Consider the following 19902-nt stretch of genomic DNA (forward strand, 5'->3'; position numbering starts at 1 on the left):
GCACAAAGACCAGATGATTCATCACTACCCTGTTAAGGAAATTATTTTCCACTGGGGAAATGTCTTAAGATACTGTTTTGAGCCCACATCCAAGAAAACATTTAAACTCCATAAACATAAAACATCCACCTCATGCATAAACTGAATTCAATGAGAAGCTGAGATTAGACTTAATAATTTGCTGAATTTTCTATCAGTGCATCCTTTTTGAAAGACAGTTTTGTCAGTGTAAAATGGAAGCATTACTATGGAGTGGGAAGTTGTTACAGAGAAAGTAAGCTAAAATATGTTGCATCATTTTTAATTCACTAGCTTCACTGATTTTTAAATTTATATCCACATCTAGAACACTATATTAACAGAGTGGAGATCATTAGTGAATGACTTAGTTAAAGTGTATGAAGTGTAGAGCTGAATTAAATGTTCAGCTGAATAATACCAATAATTCTAAATGAGGAAAATGGTGTGGGATATGGCCAATTCTTTCCAATATTTTTTCCATAGTACCAACTCTGACATGACATGTTGAATGTGCTGCTGAAGAATCACACTTGGTGTTGGTCACAATTAAAGAGACTGGTCTAAATGTTAGAGTTCTTGCTGTTTTCCTCCTGTCACATCGACTAGACCATCTTCCTTGTCTGGGAGTCATTTTGCACTAGGCTTTCATTGACAAATTGTTTTAGGAGGAAGCTAAAACAATGAAAGCCAAATTCAAAACTGATCTTTAGTTTAAGAAGCAGCAATATGCAGATTATCAAGCAGGGAATATATCTGAAGAAGAGAGAATAATTTGCCTGATGTGAATAATAAGGATCCTCATATCTCTTGTCCCTTGACAAGCTCCAGCAAAAACACAGAAGTGTTTTTTAATAAATGAAAACAGGTTGTAGAAGGAGGAGGAGGGGTGAAGAGGAGGTTATATGTGTAGATCAAAGGACTCTTTTGAGATATTAATGCAAATCAGAAAAATAACTGCTTTTTTGTGAGTGCAAGTGTGAATATACAGCAATCTTGGCAAAGGAAAGCTCATGGCATGTTCAATTAGGTCTCACACTAAATGATGTTGCCAGGATGGGAAGAGGGCTTCTTTTTACACAGTGCAGAAAGGTAACTGCTGCAGGAAATGTGTCAGGGAATAGCATGTGTCCTGGGAGATTGCCAGTGGGCAAAGTCATAATTGCACCAATGCAAATGTATCATATTCCCTAATGAGTACTGTCAATATAGGATTACAGCCTTCTAAAGTGGTCTGAGACCCTCCAGTGTATTTTTTGCATAATCTCTAATATAGACATGCAAAACTGACACTGACTCAGCTGTGAGTACAAAAACTTGGATTTTGCAAGGAGAAGGGGGGAAGAGAGAATGCAAGGATATTTTAGTCTCTGAGCTACTAATTTGTGACTATGTGTGTCGAACTGAACCTTCAAGACCATTATTCAGAATTTTGCAAGACCACATTACTTTTTAAAAAATTTTACTTAAGACATTGACTATAGCTCAGATAGAAACAAGTCAGTCCTGTTTGATAGGGCTGTTGGGAAAGAATCAAATGGATTCAGGCATACCTGACTAAAATCTGCCTGTTAAAGACACAAGGCAGACAACTCTTAATCTGCAACATGAGCAGCTAAGTACTAAATGAGACCATTAGGGGCTGGTATAGTCCTAACCAGTACTGAGTATCTAACAAATACATGAGTACTTGCAAATTGATTTAGCCAGGCTCTCTGTTGAGGTCCATTCAAAGCAAGTATGTGGAACAGGCCAGGTACCATGTCATCATTTGCTCAGATTTCAAGTTTTTCTCTCTTTTATGCTTTTTCTACCATAGGATAGTAAACTTATCATCCTCCAATATTCTACAAGGGGCATCAGGATTTATAAAGTCAGGTGCTTTAAATTACAACAGAGCCATAAAAAGATAAAAAGAAGTTTCAGAAATATCCTTAAAAGACCTTTAGTCAAGGCTAGAAATATCTCTCTTGAAATATGCTTATTTGTATAGTCAGTTATTTAATGTCAGAGTAATTTGATATGATATGGGTTTCTCATTAAATACTGGAAAAATACCCTCATATGTGCCTATGTGTGCACTAATACACATTTAAATATGGAAGGCAAGTTACCCTTGGTTACTAATAACTATGCAGTACGTCTCTAAAGGATGCAGTAACTAAAGTAGATTGAACATACTATTTATATGCTAAATGTAAACTTCTCAACGCAAAAGTAACTAAATTTGTGTAAAGATAAATTAATCAAAACTTGGGCAACTCTGATCAAACCCGTGGATGTCAGCTTTAGGTTAAAGTCAAGTTCAGATAAGATGAGGGAATCTGGGCATTTGACTACTTTCAATATTAGCCTCAGATGGCTTACTTTGATGTTCTATTTCAAGAAGAGTAGCTTTCCTTGAAATAGGAAATAAAAGAAATCTGTCAAAATCTTATTAATTGAATATGCAATTTTGTGCAAAGTTGTCTTTCTCATCCTAGCTCAAGACCAAACTGCTAGTCATCTCTGTCGGACTGATTTAACATTCAGTTAAATCAAAATTTTTTTACTGGTTTTTTCTTTGCCTGACTTGGTTGTCCATTGGCTTTTCACACAAATGTTTATAGAATATTTGCAACAGGAGAAGAGGTTTTAGTGCATCAGAAACTGCAGCACCTTCAACTGGAAGACAAAAGAATGAACAGGAGACTGTCATCTGTCATTATCTAATTGACATTCACGTAACATTAAGGGACAGGAGTCATAGCATGGCCTCAGCAAATAACAAGTAAACATCTTGTAAAATTAATATTCAGCCTAACACTGTTCAGAGATTCAGTGGGTAGAAGAATTTTTTCATTAATTATTTTTCTTTAAGGTATCATTTGATTAATTTTTTATTAGGCACATGACATACCATAATTGTAAGATCAAAGTAATTGCTCTAGCTGGAAAGTTTAGATAGTTGGTAGGACTCTGTTATCTGTTCATGTCCAGTGAAGTTATACATGCCTCTGCTAAGGGAGAAGGTATACCATAACCCCAAGTTATCTCAGGTTGGGCCTGATTAAATCTCTGGATAAATTCGATCCATCTCTGGATATTTTTTTTCTTTAAGGTTCATAGTTGTTTTGAAGCATCAGATCTTCATCTTTCTACTCACACAGTTCCTTATACACAGACAACCCCCTGAAGTTCATGGGTGCCCTGAAAACAGTGTTTTTCAGTGGCCAGTCAAAATTGTGGAATGAAATTCCACAGGGATTAAGAGCCATTTTAAAGCAAAACCTAATTTACTTTCATTCCAAGTCTAAGGCATATTTTTTCAACCTTCCTTTGTCTAGGATGAGTCTGCAGAATAATGCACATAATATTTGTTCTAAAATCTCTTTCAAACAATTTCCCTCTGGGACAGAAGATGGATAAATGAATAATATCAGGAAGATGCTGGCTAGGTTGCTTAATATGATTCTGGAAGAAAGACCAGTCTCTCATCAGTGAATTGGTATAAGCTGAACAGTATGAGTTTAAGAACCTGCAGCATACTCCTTAATCTTTAATGAAGTCACATATTTTCTTATTAAAAATACTGTTTCTTGGCTACTGGCTTGTTGGTTTGGGATTTTGGGGGATTTGGGAGGGTGGGGGAGGGGTTTGCCTGCTTTTTCTAGAAGTATAAACTGGAAAGCAGCAGGCTGTAATAAATTAATATCTCACTTCAATAATACATATAAAATATGTATAATATAATATTTAATGTTTACAGTTAAATGTGCTTTTAAAGAGAGCAATAAACAAATCATCAAAGAGATAAAAACCTGCTGCACACATTTTAAAAAATTAATTATTTATAGCAAAACATGATTCAAAAACATGATTTCAATCTACAGTTTTGGGAGTATTTTTACGAATTATGAGGACTGTATGACAATTTCGTAGCAAGCCTAGATACCCAAGTGCCATAGTTTTGTTGAGAGTTGGAAGTATTATGATTAAGAAATAAAACACAATTTCTTTTTTTTAAGCAATTTCTAAGTGTCTCAGATTTCCTGGCATCCTGCACTAGAGAATGCTTTTCTTTTCTTCTCCAGCTTCCCCTAAGGCTTTTATTTTATATTTTTAAATTTTATATCAAATTTTCCATGTTTCTTTTAAAGAGTTTGTCTAATTTTATTGTGACAAACTTGATTCTACCTAGTATTGCCAAGTAGCACCCATTGAAATTATACTGTCTCTAATATATCCAAGTTTTCAATAGAATGTAAGAACCATTCTGATGTCACCATGTATCTATTGTTACTGTAAAATGTTGATCCAAATTTGACAAAGTTGTAAGAACTAAAATTTTGGCTGTGTCTTCTTGAGGGTTTCTGGAGGCAGTGACTGCTGTTTGTTTTGAGTTGGGAGCAAAATTCTCTCAAAATTTAATCTGCCCTGAATGCTATTCCATTCTAGTTGCTGGCTGGAATGCTCATGGGCCATTCCATCAGATCAAAAGTGTATGATTTATTGCAAAAGTAGGAGGGCTTCCTTGGAACTTCTGTTCTTAGCAGGAGGGAGTCATTATGTGTCAGGATGGAATACAGGGAACTTACTCTTCTACCTATTCCTGTTTAAAAGGGAAGCTCAAAAGGAAATATTGAAACAGGTAGGAGTGAAAAGGAAAACACTAGTAACATGAGACAGAACAGGCATTAATACCCTGATTCAGTCTGACTGCAAAAAGAAAAACTGAAGTACAGCGGTCAAAGGGGGAAAACATGAGACTAGACAAAAAGTGGTCAGGGAAACAGGAGGAGATGGCAATAGAAGAATGAGGGTCTGTGGACAGTAAAGTAAACATTCTCATTTGGAAAAGAATGCCAAATACTTTGTGGGTTGAAAAAAAACATGTTCCAATTTGCTGAGCAGCAAATAATTTAATTCAAACCAAGAAGTAAATTAAACTCCTCTCTGCAATTTATAATCTGAAGAAATAAAAATGAGAGGCCAACATTTAGTAATTGTTTCTCTTAATGCTACTTCAGGGACTCCAGTCCTACTCCCCCTCACCAGCACCTAGGGGACACAATGATTAAAGGCAAGGAAAATAATTGTGCTTATTAACCATGATTTTTTAATTGATAAAAAGAGGAAAAGACAAATTAAAAACAGAGCACAAACAAAATGAATGACTATTTCATTTTTATTTATGATTTTTTGGAAAGGATTTAGTGAAGACTACATCACTGTGTGGGGTCTAACCATATGGAGAATATCTACTTCTTCTGAGTGGGAACAAGTCTTTTCTTAACATAAGTAACAAAGATAGTTTATAGCTTCTGGATCAGCAATTCCAGCTAAGGATTCATCAGATCTGTCTAATGTATCATAGACAACCTAACCTGTAGGGTTATAGATGATCAATGGTTAGAAACTTTGAGTCTTATAAAATCTGAAAAGTGGTGCTATAAAAACAAGTCACTTGGGTAGTTGTCTGTCTTGGTTTCAGCCAGAGTTAATTTGTCTCCAGTTTCTCTGAAGAAGCAAACCTGAGCTGTGTGGGCATGTCTAGGTAGTTATTGTATACCACCTCGTGTCATTGCTGGGGAGCAGAAATTAGGGACTCTAGCTTCTGAGAAGTGAGTGTGGCTTGCAATCAGGGAAAAGTGTGGTGTGCAGAGGCTCTGTCTGCCATTGTGTTTCATTGTGTTGTTCTGGGCCTGGTGAGCATGTGTGCATGGAAATCACCCTTTCTTTGTACACTTTTCTTGTTACTATTGTTGCTGTTATTGTTGCTTTCCTATTGCATGGCTTTTTCCATTAAATTGTTCTTATCTCAACACATAATCTCTGCCTTTTGTCTCCCACTGGAGGGAGGGGAGGGGGGGGTGGCTTGTGGTTTTCTTTTTAGTGGGAGTATGAAATTGGAGAGTGCCATTCCTAAAACATGACCTTGTAAAAAATAATAATCACATAGATATATCTCAGTAGTCCTATGAAAATAAAAAAATGAGTCTAATGTTCTCAGTTCCCCTTAATATTGAAATTTAAATAGTAAATCAATATCCTGGTAGTTAATTTAAAATAGATATATCAGTGAATATGAAATTGTCTGGATTGTCAACTCGAGGAGCTGTGTCAATGGTTCAATGTCCAAATGGAGATCAGTGACAAGTGCCATTCCTGGTGGTTTGGTATCAGAATTAGTGCTGTTTAACATCATCAGTGGTGACATGGACAGTGGGATTGAGTGCACCTTCATCAAGGTTGCTGGCAACGATGAGCTGCATGGTGCAGTCACAATGCTGAAGGGATGGGATGCTATCCAGAAGGACCTTGACAGGCTTGAGAGCCTGTGGGACTGTGCAAACCTTGTGAAGTTCAACAAGGCCAAGTGCAAAATACTGCAGCTGGGTCAGGACAATTCCAAGCATAAATACGGGCTGGGTAGAAAACGGATTGACAGTGACCCTGAGGTGAATGACCTGAAGGTGCTTTGACAAGTGCAGCCCAGTGCAGCCCAGGAAGCCAGGGCTGGAAGCCAGCCCATATCCTGGGCTGCATCAAAGAAGTGTGGTCATCAGGTCATGGGAGGTGGTTCTTCCCCTCTACTGTGCTCTGGTGAGACTCCACATTGTGAAATCCCCAGCTGGAGTACTGTATCCTGCTCAGGAGAATATGGATCAGTAGGAGCAAGTCCAGAGGAAGGCTACAAATATGATTGTGAGCTGGAGCACCTCTTCTATGAGCATATGTTGAGAGACCTGAGGGTGTTCAGCCTTAAAAACAGAAGGGTCCAGGGAAACTTTAGAGTAGACTTTAAGTACCTAACAGAGGCTACAAGAGAGCCAAAGAGGGACATTTTACTAGCACAAGCAGTGATAGAGCAAGGGGGAATGGCTTCAGACTGAAGAAAAAAAAGATAGGTTTAGGTTAGATATGAAGAAATTGTTTCCTGTCTATATGGTGAGGCACTGGAAAAGTTTGCCTATAGAAGTTGTGGTGGCTCCACCCCTGGAGATGTTCCAGGCCAGTTTGGATGAGGCTCTGAATAACCTGGTCTAGTCAAAGGTGTTCCTGCCCATGGCAGCAGGGTTGTAGCAAATGGATCTTTTGTTAAAAAATTAATTTTGCTCGCTTTGTCCTCCAAACACTGCCTATGGCTGGCCCCCATATCCTGGCTGCCTCACAGTCTGACTCCTGTGTCATGTTTCCAGTGACGTGTAACAGTTCATTCCCTCCTTATAGCAAACTCCTCATCAGATCTCTGCAGAAAACCCTTGTTCCAAGAGGAGGCAGGCAAGACTTGAGAGCCAGTGTCTGTGTTGGTGACAGTGTGGTTATGACAATCCTCAGTCCTCTTCTAAGTCCAGTTGTGCCTATCCAATAAGATGCAGATTCCTTGAGATGTCCACATACTGTGCTTTTCCTTGAGATAAAACAAGAAGAGCTGTAGCACAATGGGGTTGAGTTCAGATTCCATTCTTGACATTTGAGATATTTGCACAAGTTTTCCTCAAATGTCTATACGCTTCCAGCATTTGTAGTGTGGGGGAAAAAAAAGAAAACCAAAAAAAAAACCAGCACTGTAAATGCCATGATACAGAAAATGGTCAAAAAATCACGTTGAAGTGGGAATTTAATCTATTCAAGTAGAACATAAAAAGACATTTACGTAAAATAAACTTCTCATCCTCCAGCTTTAGAAACTACATAGCACATAGGGTAAAGACTTAATTACCTTTAGTTTTCCACCAGTCTAGGCCTTATCATTTCTGAGTTTCTTCAAATGTTGGCAGGTGAATATATGGGATATAATAATCTAGGTGTAAAAGAATTGTGCCTTTTCAAAGTAGCATAATTACAGAAAACCAGTTTCTTAGATTGCTTTAAGAAAAACTGATGAATCTGACTCAGTATCCTTCATAATACTAACAAAACATATGTAGTTTATGTAATGAAATGGATGTTTACAGACTGGACAGGTGGGATTTGGTATAATGGTTATTTATCACACAGGAGAAAGATCACCTGTCTTGATGCTGCTGAAGAACTGAAAACTTCCAGTTTAGTGTATGCATACCTCAAAACAATTTGTAAACACCAAGATCATTGTGAGATTTACTGCAATCTTTGAGATTTTTTTTCCTTCATAGTGACATTTCCAGTTCCTTTTGACTCCCTTTCCTCTGTCCACAGGTCCTTGGAGTATCATCCCTCTCATCACTTATTCACAGTGCTACATTGTAAAATGAATGGAACTTTATGTTCCAAAAGCATTTCATTTCAAAGCTCTAACATCTTTGGTCCTTGTTGGATGTGTCCACACACCATCATAATCCTGGGCTCAACCCCAGGATAGGAGTGCAGGCTTTATCTCATGGATGAATTCAGACTAGTGTCTGGGGAAGTCCATCTGACTACAAGTGGAAGTGAGTATGGCTACTTGCCCTGGGATCTCCAGGATGAGAAGGCAACTATGAACTCTGCTGGGAGCTTCCCAGGAGAGCAGAAACAGAGAATCTACCAGGAAAGTGCTGAACTAATGAACCACTCACACTTTGTGGTTTCTGGCTGATACAGCTCCTGACCACTGACTGACAGCTTGATGCTTGTTGCCTAGGCAACTCTGCTACCACCATAACTCCTCTGCTGCAACAAATCTGTCCCAGGCCACATACCTACACGTTCCTTACCATGCTTAAGTCCCCTCTTCAAAGTCACCCCACTCCCTTACCATACTTTGTCACAGGTACTTTGCTGTTCGTGTTCATTAGACCTTGCCAGAGATGAGCAGCACATGCAATTGATTCCAGAAACTGTGAAGTTCAAATAGTAGAACAAGAAGATAAATTCAAGTAGAAGGCTCAGTCTTAAAGACTCCAGGGAATGCTCAGTTTCGGTCAGGATGCTCACTAGATGTCACTGTTCTCCAGAAATAAATGTGTGAGCACTTTTTTCTGCCTGCTAATATGCTGGGTCTTTAGCCATGTGCTCATATTTTCAGAAACTGAGCTCATCTAAAAAACTTCCATAGTTCAGCAAAAGGTTCTCCAAACTCCTTACTTCACTTGCATTATCTGATTTTCCACTCACTAATCTCAGAGTAGACAAAGAACAACTTCTCTTAAATTTATATAAGAGAAGTTGTATAGAGGGATCCTGACATTTGTATAGAGGGATCCTGACATTTCTCAGTTTTTATAATACCTAACCATATTTTATGACTTTAGAAATTGAGTGATGTCAAAATGAACATTGCAGCCTTTTACACTGCATGGCTGCTTGTTATCTTAACATTTTTTCACTCTGAAGATAAGGAAAATATTTTTGATGACACTTTTCTCCAACTACTTAATTCTGGGCACTCAAATTTCCTGTGTCTAAATTATAAGTTAGTTTTCTTAGGCTTCTTATATGATGATTAGAGACTAGCTGTGTCACCTGCCGTGGTTTATAAAGGAAGCACATTTCACATGCTTCTGAAAGGACCTCTTCTTTTTCTTGTGAGTACATCTGCAGCTCAGAGAAAGCTGCTTTTCTTTACCTGAGGACATAAAGTTACATGATTAAAATTTCCCAGTGTGAGTGCCCCCAAGCATACTGGAATGTGTTGTATTCATGTATTTTAAATTAAAAATTTAATTTTCCTGCTATGAGCAAGAAAACAGGTAGGAAGAAGAGACAGATGAGTTACTAGGGAGGTAATCATCTGTGAAGAGGATAATGTGGTGAATCACTCTGTGTTAAGCTAGGCTCTTTGGGAAATATTTCAGAACGCTGTATGTTTGCAAGCAGGCTACAGCATGGAGTCACTAATAATTGCCAGATTTGGCACTCCTTTCTTCACATTTGCTAAATCAATAAACATTTCAAAAAAAAAAGCCCAACCCACCAGTCACCCAAGCGTGTCCAGAAGATCATTACTGCATAACAGCGTGTTTCAACGTGGGGGGTCAGGCTGCTGACTTGAAGCAGTTAGCTTAGGTGCTCCAACTCGCCTCATGCAGAGCCTACTGCTCTCTAGTGACTCCTTTATTTTTTATATAGAGAAACTAGACTGTGAAACGTCCTCAAGGGTGCAGTTCAGCAGCATTTTAAGCTGATCTAAATCAGTGGTGTGGCAAATCCCACCTCCACCTCCAGCTGTACATTCCTGCTCTTTCTCTCTCATGTCTGGTAGGTGGTGAATTGGATCTCTAAAAAAATCAGAGTAGTTTTCTACCTTGAATAAGCTCCCCGAAGAGATGTGGTGTTTGACACATTGTTAGTGAAGGGGTAACCTGATGGTGTGCCACCAGAATGACAGAAGAAGACCCAAGTCATTGTGGCTTGGGTTGTTCACGCTGCTGGGGTTTGTTCACATTACTGGGGTCCCTCCCCCTTAAGGAGATGCCTAAATCAGTTTGTGCCAAGCAATGAGAGCTCCACCTTCACTCACAGAATCCTGGAATGGTTCACATTGACAGGGACCTTAAAAGATGATCTAGTTTCAGCCCCCCTGCTGTGGTCAGGGACATTTGACCAGGTTGCTTAAAGCCCCATCCAACTTGGCCTTGAAGGCTCCTCTCCTTGCAGTCCTTGTCCCAAACACACCTCCTGAAAAGTAAAGCTTCCAGGGCAGATTCTGGCTCCTGGCTCTAATGAGGTAACAAGTCTTTCTTCAGCACAAGTGGAAAGGGTTTCTGTCAATGGAGAGAGAGTTGGGGGGGAGGCGAGTGTGGAGGGGACAATCGTGTTCCCTTGTGAGCAAAACATTAAAGCGCAGCTAAGCCGTATGGCAGGGAAGACTAAAAGAGCAGTGGTGCATTTTTCTGAGTCGCTACAGCTTTCTCAGGGGCATCTTGGCTCCCACTTTGGTTACAAGCTGGGGAGATTGCAAATGGCTTGGAGTTATCTTCTTTTTTTAAGTCCCAGTTCTAACCAAGTACAGCTTGCACAGATCAAGGGAAAGCAATTAATCTTCATTAACTTGTCTAATTTAATTTGAAAAGATCAAACTGTTTCCTTGTTAGATGACCAAAGTGAAAACAGAAACCCAAACAAAAAACCAAACAACCAAAAAAAATTCTTCAAACTAGTATGTGACTGTGAAGTGTATATATCAACTAAACTCTGGAGTCATTACTACTTACCTCAGCTTGTCATCTGCTCTCATTTTATCCACAAAATTCGTGTCACTCTTGACACCAAATCAGAACATTTCATGGATAATCTTTTGCAGTACAAAGTTCCAAGTACTATGGGAGATTGATTATTTCCCTAGAAGCAACTAGGAAGAGGACAGAAATCAAAGCCTTTCAACTAGCCCATAGCATCAAGAGTCTTACATGAATTGAAATTCCTGTCATGTGGAATTTCTCAAAGAAATTCAGAGATTTCATTGAAATTCCTGAGGATGAAGCTAATACAGCCATCCTTATATAAACTGGTGGTTGTCAGATTTGGATTGTTGGGTGCCTTCACCAATCACCTCTAGGTTTTGTCTGCAGGATGCTTGTTTCTAAGAGCACATATTCACAGTAGCATTAATTGATAGGCTACAAACAAACAATTCTCTACTCTTCTTATCCATGTCTGGGAGCCTATGCAACTTAAAGATATTCCGTCTAGGACTGTATGTCTCCTTGGTTACCCTTCATTGCTGAGAAATAAATGCTAAATTCAGAGGTTTTGAAGGCCCGCAAGCATTTGCCAGAGACTTATAAAACTCTGTGGTCTGTGATGGAGGTATTTATCCTTGCCTGCATTTAAGAAGGCTAAAAATCAAATAAATGCTGGGGGCTTTTTTCCAAGGAAGCCATTTCTGGTTTCCCTGCTCTGATATCATTGTATTCATTTAAAACTATATCTAATGAAATGGAAGACACTCAATAAATAGGCATAAGGAGGGGTGGAAGACAATATAGTTTCTGACTGTGGTTCACATTCAAAGGAAATGGATGGTCTTTTTTATTATCCTACTCTTATTTATTCTTAGAGTGCTGGAAACTTTCTCATATTCAGGGGGCTGGAGACTGCAGGAAATTTATAGAAATGTAAATTTGGGTGAAGATTTGCCAGAGTTCATAAGACTGGAGCAGAGAATCTGGAAAAAAGGAAGTAAGACAGAAAGCAGGGTGGTCTGGAAATGCCAGTTGGGATGTGAAGGTCATGATCTAAATCCCTTTGGTTTTCATTCCCATCAGGGATTTGATCCAAATTCTTCCATTTCTCCAGACAATGCCCTGACCAAGGATATTTTTCCTCTCTTTTGCTGGAATAGGTTCTTTCTGTAAAAATACTGCACTTTTCATGAGTGCATCTCTCCAGGCCCTCATTTACCAACAGGATATTTGATGGGTTTTTTTTAAATTCTTTTCAGTTCAACATAATAAAATATATAAATGGTGTGAATATTTCAGTTATGTTCCTTACCAGAGTTTCCTATCTGTTCTTAGACTGCCTTTAGTCAGACCTTTGTACACCTTGCTTTTTTTTTTAAGAAAAGCTGAGGACTGAGTTGCTGTGTGAATAAGTAGCTGTTTAGCATCCAAAGAGTTCCTGCTTGTTTTCAACTTGTCATGTAAGGTGCGGTTCAGAAAGTCGAGAGAACCTTGGCAGAACCTTGACAAAAATATTGCTTCAGACATCTCATAAAAAACATTTTAGAAAAAATATGGAGAGCACTGAATTTGTGAGAACTGTAGGTACAGGCTTTAAAGGCTTTGTGGTCTTCTTGTATGATGTCATCCAGAAGAGGTGGTTTTCCTACACTAAATCTTGGGAAACAGTCTAGCTATGGAGCTTGACACGTGAAATACAAAGAAAGAAGTTACCAACTCTTCTGGAGGAGATCATATCAGCATGGGAGGCGAGGGGGAAGAGAGATAATATTTGACCAACCAGGCAAGTCAAATGGCATATACAGAGTTTTGTCACCCTAAGTTTCCTCTGCTCTGAATGCATGAGAACAAGTACTGGTAAACAACCCTTCTGGCCCTAGCTGGACTGCACTGAATGTCGAAGGAGCCTCTTATTCTCCTGCTCTGACTATAGTGAGAGCTTGAAACAACCACTTTCCTCACCTGGATTCTCTGTCAGATGAGAATCTACATCACATTAGCTGCCCCTCAATACTTGTAAGACAACCAGTTCAGTTCTTCTCTGTGAGTATTGAAGCAAAGTAAGATTTAAAAACTCATCTAGGGTCACCCAAGGAGTCTGTGACGGAGACAGATATTTAGGCAATGCAAAGCCTATTTCAGCACTTTTAATATAAACCAATCTTACCTTTCCCTATAAAGATTTCTTGATCTGTTCTGTTTTATTTTTATATCACTTAAATGGAAGATTTTGAGAGTAGACTCATTTATTAGAACTCATCTGAAAAAGAGTAAGTTTGACAGACTAAATTAGTTTCTGAATATCAGTTTTGGTGTTCTTATGCATTTACCATCTTAAAAGTGTGGTACTACTTCACAATAGAACAAAGATTTCCTTTCTTCCCAGTAAATCAATGCAGATGATTGCTGAATATGTTCTGTTGGCATTTCCATTTTATTATAAAAGTATTCATACTTTGGTCTTTTGGGAGGAGAAGGTTGTGACTGAAAGATGATTTGCTTGGCAAATGAGCAGACTCTCCATACTGCAAATTTTCCTTCTTCAAGCCCAGATGCTTTTAAGACTTTGCAGTGCTGTCTCACAAATATGAAAAGGCATATTCTCTCCCTACAGGCTGCCTGTGCTCCTCATCCATTGATCTAAGTAGCCCTGCTTTTGACTCCAGACTGAAGGCTTCCTTTGACAGTGATTGATGGCCACCCTCTCACAGGAAGAATGACTAACTCCGACCTGTGAGTATTGGAAGCGCTACGGAATATATCTGCTGCGCTATTTATTTTGGGAGGCGGATGTGTGCCCACATTTTTATTCTTGGAATAAACATTCTGACATTTTCTGGCAGGTGTGAATGCTGTAACATACCAGCAGGCAGAAAAAAACCTAAAATGACAGTTTCTAACCTCTCTGATGGAAACAAACTGACTGTTACTAATGTGAAAATTGTACACCCTCACCAGATTTCATATGAATAGTATCACTTGGAAAGCCAAATTTTGATCATAAGGGTCCCCTGGCAGCCCAAAATATATTAATATTTTTTAAAATGGTGCCTACTTGCTCTTCAAAACCAAATCCAAACCAGAAGACAACTGCATAATGAATTATGTAAATTTTAAACCTCAACCTGATTGTGGCCAAATCATTTTGCCAATAGTCTGAAAAGATTATCCCTAATGTGTGACAGCATGCAGAGCCCTTCTGAAACCTCTTTCAGCTGTTGTCTCATCATAAGTGGATTGGTGTAGCCGACCTGATGTGAAGAGACAATTTCACTTTCTATTTAGTTAAAGATCAGCAAAAATTAGTCTTAATTTTACATTGCAAATGTCTTGACTGTGCTGTCTTAGAAACTGTGTATATATATATATATATATATATATATATATATATATATATATATATAAAACATTCAAAATCAGTGATGGGACATATCCTTTTTACCCTGAATCCCACATATGCATAGTTCTAGATTATAAATAGTAGCTATTTTGGTTGTCATTGGTCCATTGAGAGATAATCTCCAATTTTGAATTCAATGAAATCTTGGTATAGCACAAATCTTCTGGTGTCAGCCAGGACAACATAAAAGAAATAGAAAAAGATAGAAATCAAAATGGGAAAATTATAATAAATTGCAGTATATAGGGCAGAATAAAAAGGGTTCTGGATGTATTGCAAGAAAGTCTTAGATAAATTAAAATATTCCTCTAATGATACGCACTGTATTAACAGTTATATCTACTTTTCTACTACTCAAAGAACATTTTGGTTGTAAAAAATTGCAGCTTAAAAATTAATCTATCCCATATGAGTCCAGCAGTATAAGTCAATAGTTACCCACTTTGGACAAGTACACACAGAACAATTTGTCCAAGAAAATGTCCATTCAATCATTTCAGTGCTTTAACACTACCACAAGAACAGAGTATCCTGAGAAGCCAAGGTTGAGGTGTCTGACTGCATGCATAAAGGACTCTATCACTGACCTATTTCAGTGCTTCAGAAATCACTTCACTGCTCTGTGCCTCAGTTCCCCATTTCTGTAACTATCATGCCTTTTCACTGTGATAGTCTTCAAGACATGAATTATAGTTTTTATCACACCAGATATCTGAGGGTTAGTTTGGGGACTGGTAAAGTCCTGTTTATATAGCATTTCTAAAACAATACCATTTTCAGAATGTGTTGCTATTCATGTGTGACTGAATAATAAATAATCAAATGTGAATAACTATGGCTAAGAACAAATGGGCTCATCTCTGCACAGATGCCTTGTTCGTAAGCAAATTGCTCATATGCACAAATGTCTGAGAGCACAACTGAGCTGAAAAATATTTAGCATTTGAATGAATGTAAGACTGCCAAACCACAGTGTCAGACCACCAACATTCATGGCATTGGTATAAAATCCAAATATTAAGAAATACTACATTTTTTATTTCTTTTTATTGGTCTTCTGGTTTTTGAGCCCGACATGATCTTTTTTTTCCATCTTTCCTCAACAACTAGAGCTATTCATAAATGGAATTTCTATCCTCAACACACCAAAAAAACCCATTAAACACAAAACCATTAAATTATTAAAAGTTTTTTGGAAAATAATATCTTAAGAAAATAAAAGTAGGTATGAAAACACAGGCATATTTCATTCTGATAACATTGAAATACTTAAATAATTTGAAGTCCAGATGAACTTTTCAACTTTATTAAATAGAAAAGTGGAAATTATTTTCTCTAAGCCATAATCATTAATCCATGATAATAATGATGATGACGATGACGATGATGATGATGGTGATGATGATGGTGATGATGATGATGATGTATTTTCCAGGAGCAAGCCATGTGGGTAGATATTTTCCTATCTATGTGCCTGAGATTTGAGGTTGATTTTTAAAAGTAAAACTAACATTTTTCACTTTCATGATAACAGTCTGTGTAAATCAGAATTTTCCATATCAGTGAGATCCATAGCATATCTGAACCTTCATATAACCCTCCATTACTGCACTTTAATATTGCTCTGAGAGAATAATTGCTGTGGGGTCAGGTGTAGGTATGCAATGGAGAGGAGCAATACATTGTCCACTTTCCTTTCCCACTGCCCTCATTTACACTAGTGATAGGCACTGACTACCACATCATAGGATATGCCCACAGGCTGTGCAGCACCTGTCATTCGGGTCCGTGCTGGTTCTTGTTGGGACAACAAAGCAGCCAGATGTAGGAGATCACAGCACAGTTTTTCTCTCAGGTCACTGGCTCAACTACATGATACTGGGCAATTTTCTGCACTGCCTCTGCAACAGTCAGCCACCTTAATGAGTCATCCTTTAGTTTGCAAAGCTCCTGGGATGACTTCTGCAGAACAGCAGCAAGTGTGTGAAACTGTCTTCTCATCAACACTGTGAGTCAGTGCTTGCCTGTGGAGCCAATGGAGAGAAACATTACATCTAATTAGAAGGATTGAACTGCAGGAGTTATAAGGGCCTAGATTGTCTTGCCTTGCTGTGTTGCCTCTCATCTCCCACTCCCCACTTGCATAGGCATCCAAATGTGATGCCCTGGAGAATGGAAAGTTTGAGTTACTCTTGTTCTCTTTAATGCAAAATCCATGTTACTGTAAGGTAAGGTATGTGGTAAGTCAGGCCTGGGGGCCATCTGCATACATCCTGCTAAACCTTCATTCTCTCAAAAAAAGTGAAAATGATACTCCTATCCTTTCTTAAGAGTGAACACGCTTGAGTACATTGGCTCAGTCTATATTCTTCATGTACTAGAGTGGTAGGTATCCTGTTCTTAGAGATTATTGTCAAAGGAAGACACCCAGCCTGAAACATAGAAAGATGTGTGGCTAACACTGAAGACAGAGCTCAAGCAGTTTTCCCCAGGAACAAGTTATGCCTCTAGCAGTTCTTATTGAATACTGTAAAGCAAACATTTATACTGGCTTTTATTTTTCATCTACATGGGCTGTGTATTCTCTATGTGCACTGCAGCCAGCTAATCTGAATGGAACAAAAACATTTGTTTTTCCTCACATTTCTCTATGTACCAAGTCCTTCCAAATAAATATTCAGCTGAAACCTCTTGTGCTATTAGGGAAAACAAATAAATCAAATTAATGAATTGATTTGAATGCCAGAAAGATCTACTATTTCTGTGTTCTAAGAATATCCCACTAACAATTAAATGTTCGTGAAACAGAGGCAAGATTGATAAAATGATGAGTCTCTCTGGCGCCAGCAAAGGCCCTGGCTGACAGCCAGCAACAGACTTAGCATCTAAAGCCCTACAGAAAGCATAAGTGACCCCAGAATGGATAAACTGAGGAAGAGCTTTCCTTTGCAGTTCACCATGCTTAATGTTCCTTTAGTCTTTGGCTTCGTTGCCTGGCTCAAACTTGCAGATGAATAACCAGACATATTTTGTGGGTCTTTACAACCCAGCAAAAATTAACCAGACATTTCAATTTTGATTGAATGATTTGTGGCTTTTGAGTCAGTGTTCCTTGAACTGATAAAAAGTGATAAGGTGATGGAGAGCTGAAAATTTGCCAGCACATCAGTGGAAATGATACTGGGCACCGTAAAATTTATTTGTTATGCCATCAGTGCCATTAGCTCCTTTGGGTACCAAAAATGGGCCATTCCACTATGAAGCAGGAGGCAGAAATGAGCCTCTGCCTTCACTGCCTGCTCCAAGTTGTGCCGTGATTTGGCCTGTGGTCAAGGGATCAAGAAACACAAGAGATTTTCAGGGCAGAATGGATAAAAAAAATGATCTAGCTTTTGGGATGTACAACCCCCGCTAAACCAATTTGATTTATTTTAAACTTGATGTACAGGCTTAAACTCTCTGGTAATGTTAATTATAGTAAGCAAAAGGATTGAAGAAGTTGGTTTTTCCTTTAAGGAATTTTTAATTGCCCTCTGCTAGCAATGGTACTATCGTTAATGATAGCTGAAGTAAGCCAAGATTAATTTACTGCTGTAAAAAGGAAAAAAAATTACCCAAGGAAGCTGAAAAAATTGCTTTACAGACATTGATGGTTGTTTTGCATCCATTGAAAATCACCCCTCTAAAACAGACATCACTTGTAAATATCCACTGACTGGGATCAAAAAAGTCTTGAATTTAAGATGTAAGCAAAGCTTAATATTTTTGATATTTACAATGCATTAATTACACACTTATCAATTTTAATTTAAAAAGAAAAATCTGTGCTCCAGTTACTCAACTGAAACTTTAATCTCATTTGAAATGCTCTAGCCCTAGAGACGAGACTCTTTCTTCTACCTCTTGACTTCCTTCCTAATTTCTTTATTTAAATGGAGCCATGTCCTGCTTCTCTGCCTTTTGCTCAGGAGGGATGCCCTCTGAGTAATGGCCAGGGCAGGGCTTCTGCTGATGCACCCATGGGAGTTGGAAACAGAGATGAAACCCTAGCACAGGATGCCACTGCAGTTTCCTTCTGTAATTCCATGGGAAAATAGAATAGTAAAATATCTAGATTTGCTAAAAGGATTGCACAACTACTGTAGTAGAAAATTGCTGAATAATGTCACCCTTTTATTGCACCCTTAAATTCTGTGACCGGGGCAGCCATCACAAAAGGCGCTAGAGTTATGGACTGTTCAGTTCAAGCAGAGGGAGGTGCAAGCAAGCTCCAGCATACCCACTCTCCCTGTAAGTACAGCTGGTCCTGCAGATCACAACTGAGTGGCTAACACTGCTATGGAGCCCTGTTCTTGCAATTAAATTCTCTTATCTTGAGAATCCTGCTCCTTCTCCTTTCAAATATAGTGCAAACTCAGGGATAACTCTGCTGCTTCACTCACTGATAACCTGCCCATAAGAACAAGCACACAAGTGCGTAGGAGTTCTCCCATGCTGCAGAAGGTTGTGAGATGGGACTACTTCATAATAAAATGCCTTGAAAGTGTCTGGCAGAAATTATATAAATATATAATTTATATAATATATAAATTTAAATATTTATATACTTATATATATTTATATATATAAAAAGAGAAATTATATTTTTTAATGTTCAAGTTTCTTATAAATCACATCAAATGTATTTCAGGCACTTCACCTTTACTTTACCATGATACCTAATGTTCGGACACAAATCAGGATTCGTGTGAGTATCCTACAGAAAACATCATGTGCCCTTTCCCTGAGGGACATACCTCTTCAATGTGAATGAGGAAATCCATGTATTCTGGCTATTCCAAATAAAATAATTCATAATTGTGTTTGTGTATATTCTATCTGAAAACAATGGCTGGATCACAATCAGCACTTTCTTGTTTGGTACACCCTGTTGTCTGACAAGGTAGAACAGAGGTATTTTGGATCTTTGGAATTAAGACCCAGTGGTTTTTTCTATGCAAAAGTGGAAGAAATCTTACAATCCCATCAACATTTCCTTTTTTTTTTTTTTTTTCCAGACTATCACTGTAGTTTTCTTGGAATAATTACTGAAAACCTGTTTTTGGACATTTTGTGTTTACATGTGCGTGACTGATTTGTGTGATTTTTTATTTTAGAACATAGAAAGGTAGCTGAAACAAACATATAATTCAGCAAACATGAATTGCTGTAAACCTGAGCATTAGACTCCTCAAAAGGAAAAAAAGAAAAATTCTTAATAAGTTGTTAACTTCAGAGATGAAAGATACATCCTGTATGCTGCAACTTGCAGGACTACCATCCTATGGCTCAGGTAGTACCTGATTGTAAGTACTAGTAGTAAATCTTAGAGTCATATGCAGTTAGTGGAAATGATCACAAATTGCAGAGACTTTA

This window comes from Serinus canaria, chromosome 1A (assembly GCF_022539315.1).
Source record: "Serinus canaria isolate serCan28SL12 chromosome 1A, serCan2020, whole genome shotgun sequence".
Lineage (NCBI taxonomy): Eukaryota > Metazoa > Chordata > Aves > Passeriformes > Fringillidae > Serinus > Serinus canaria.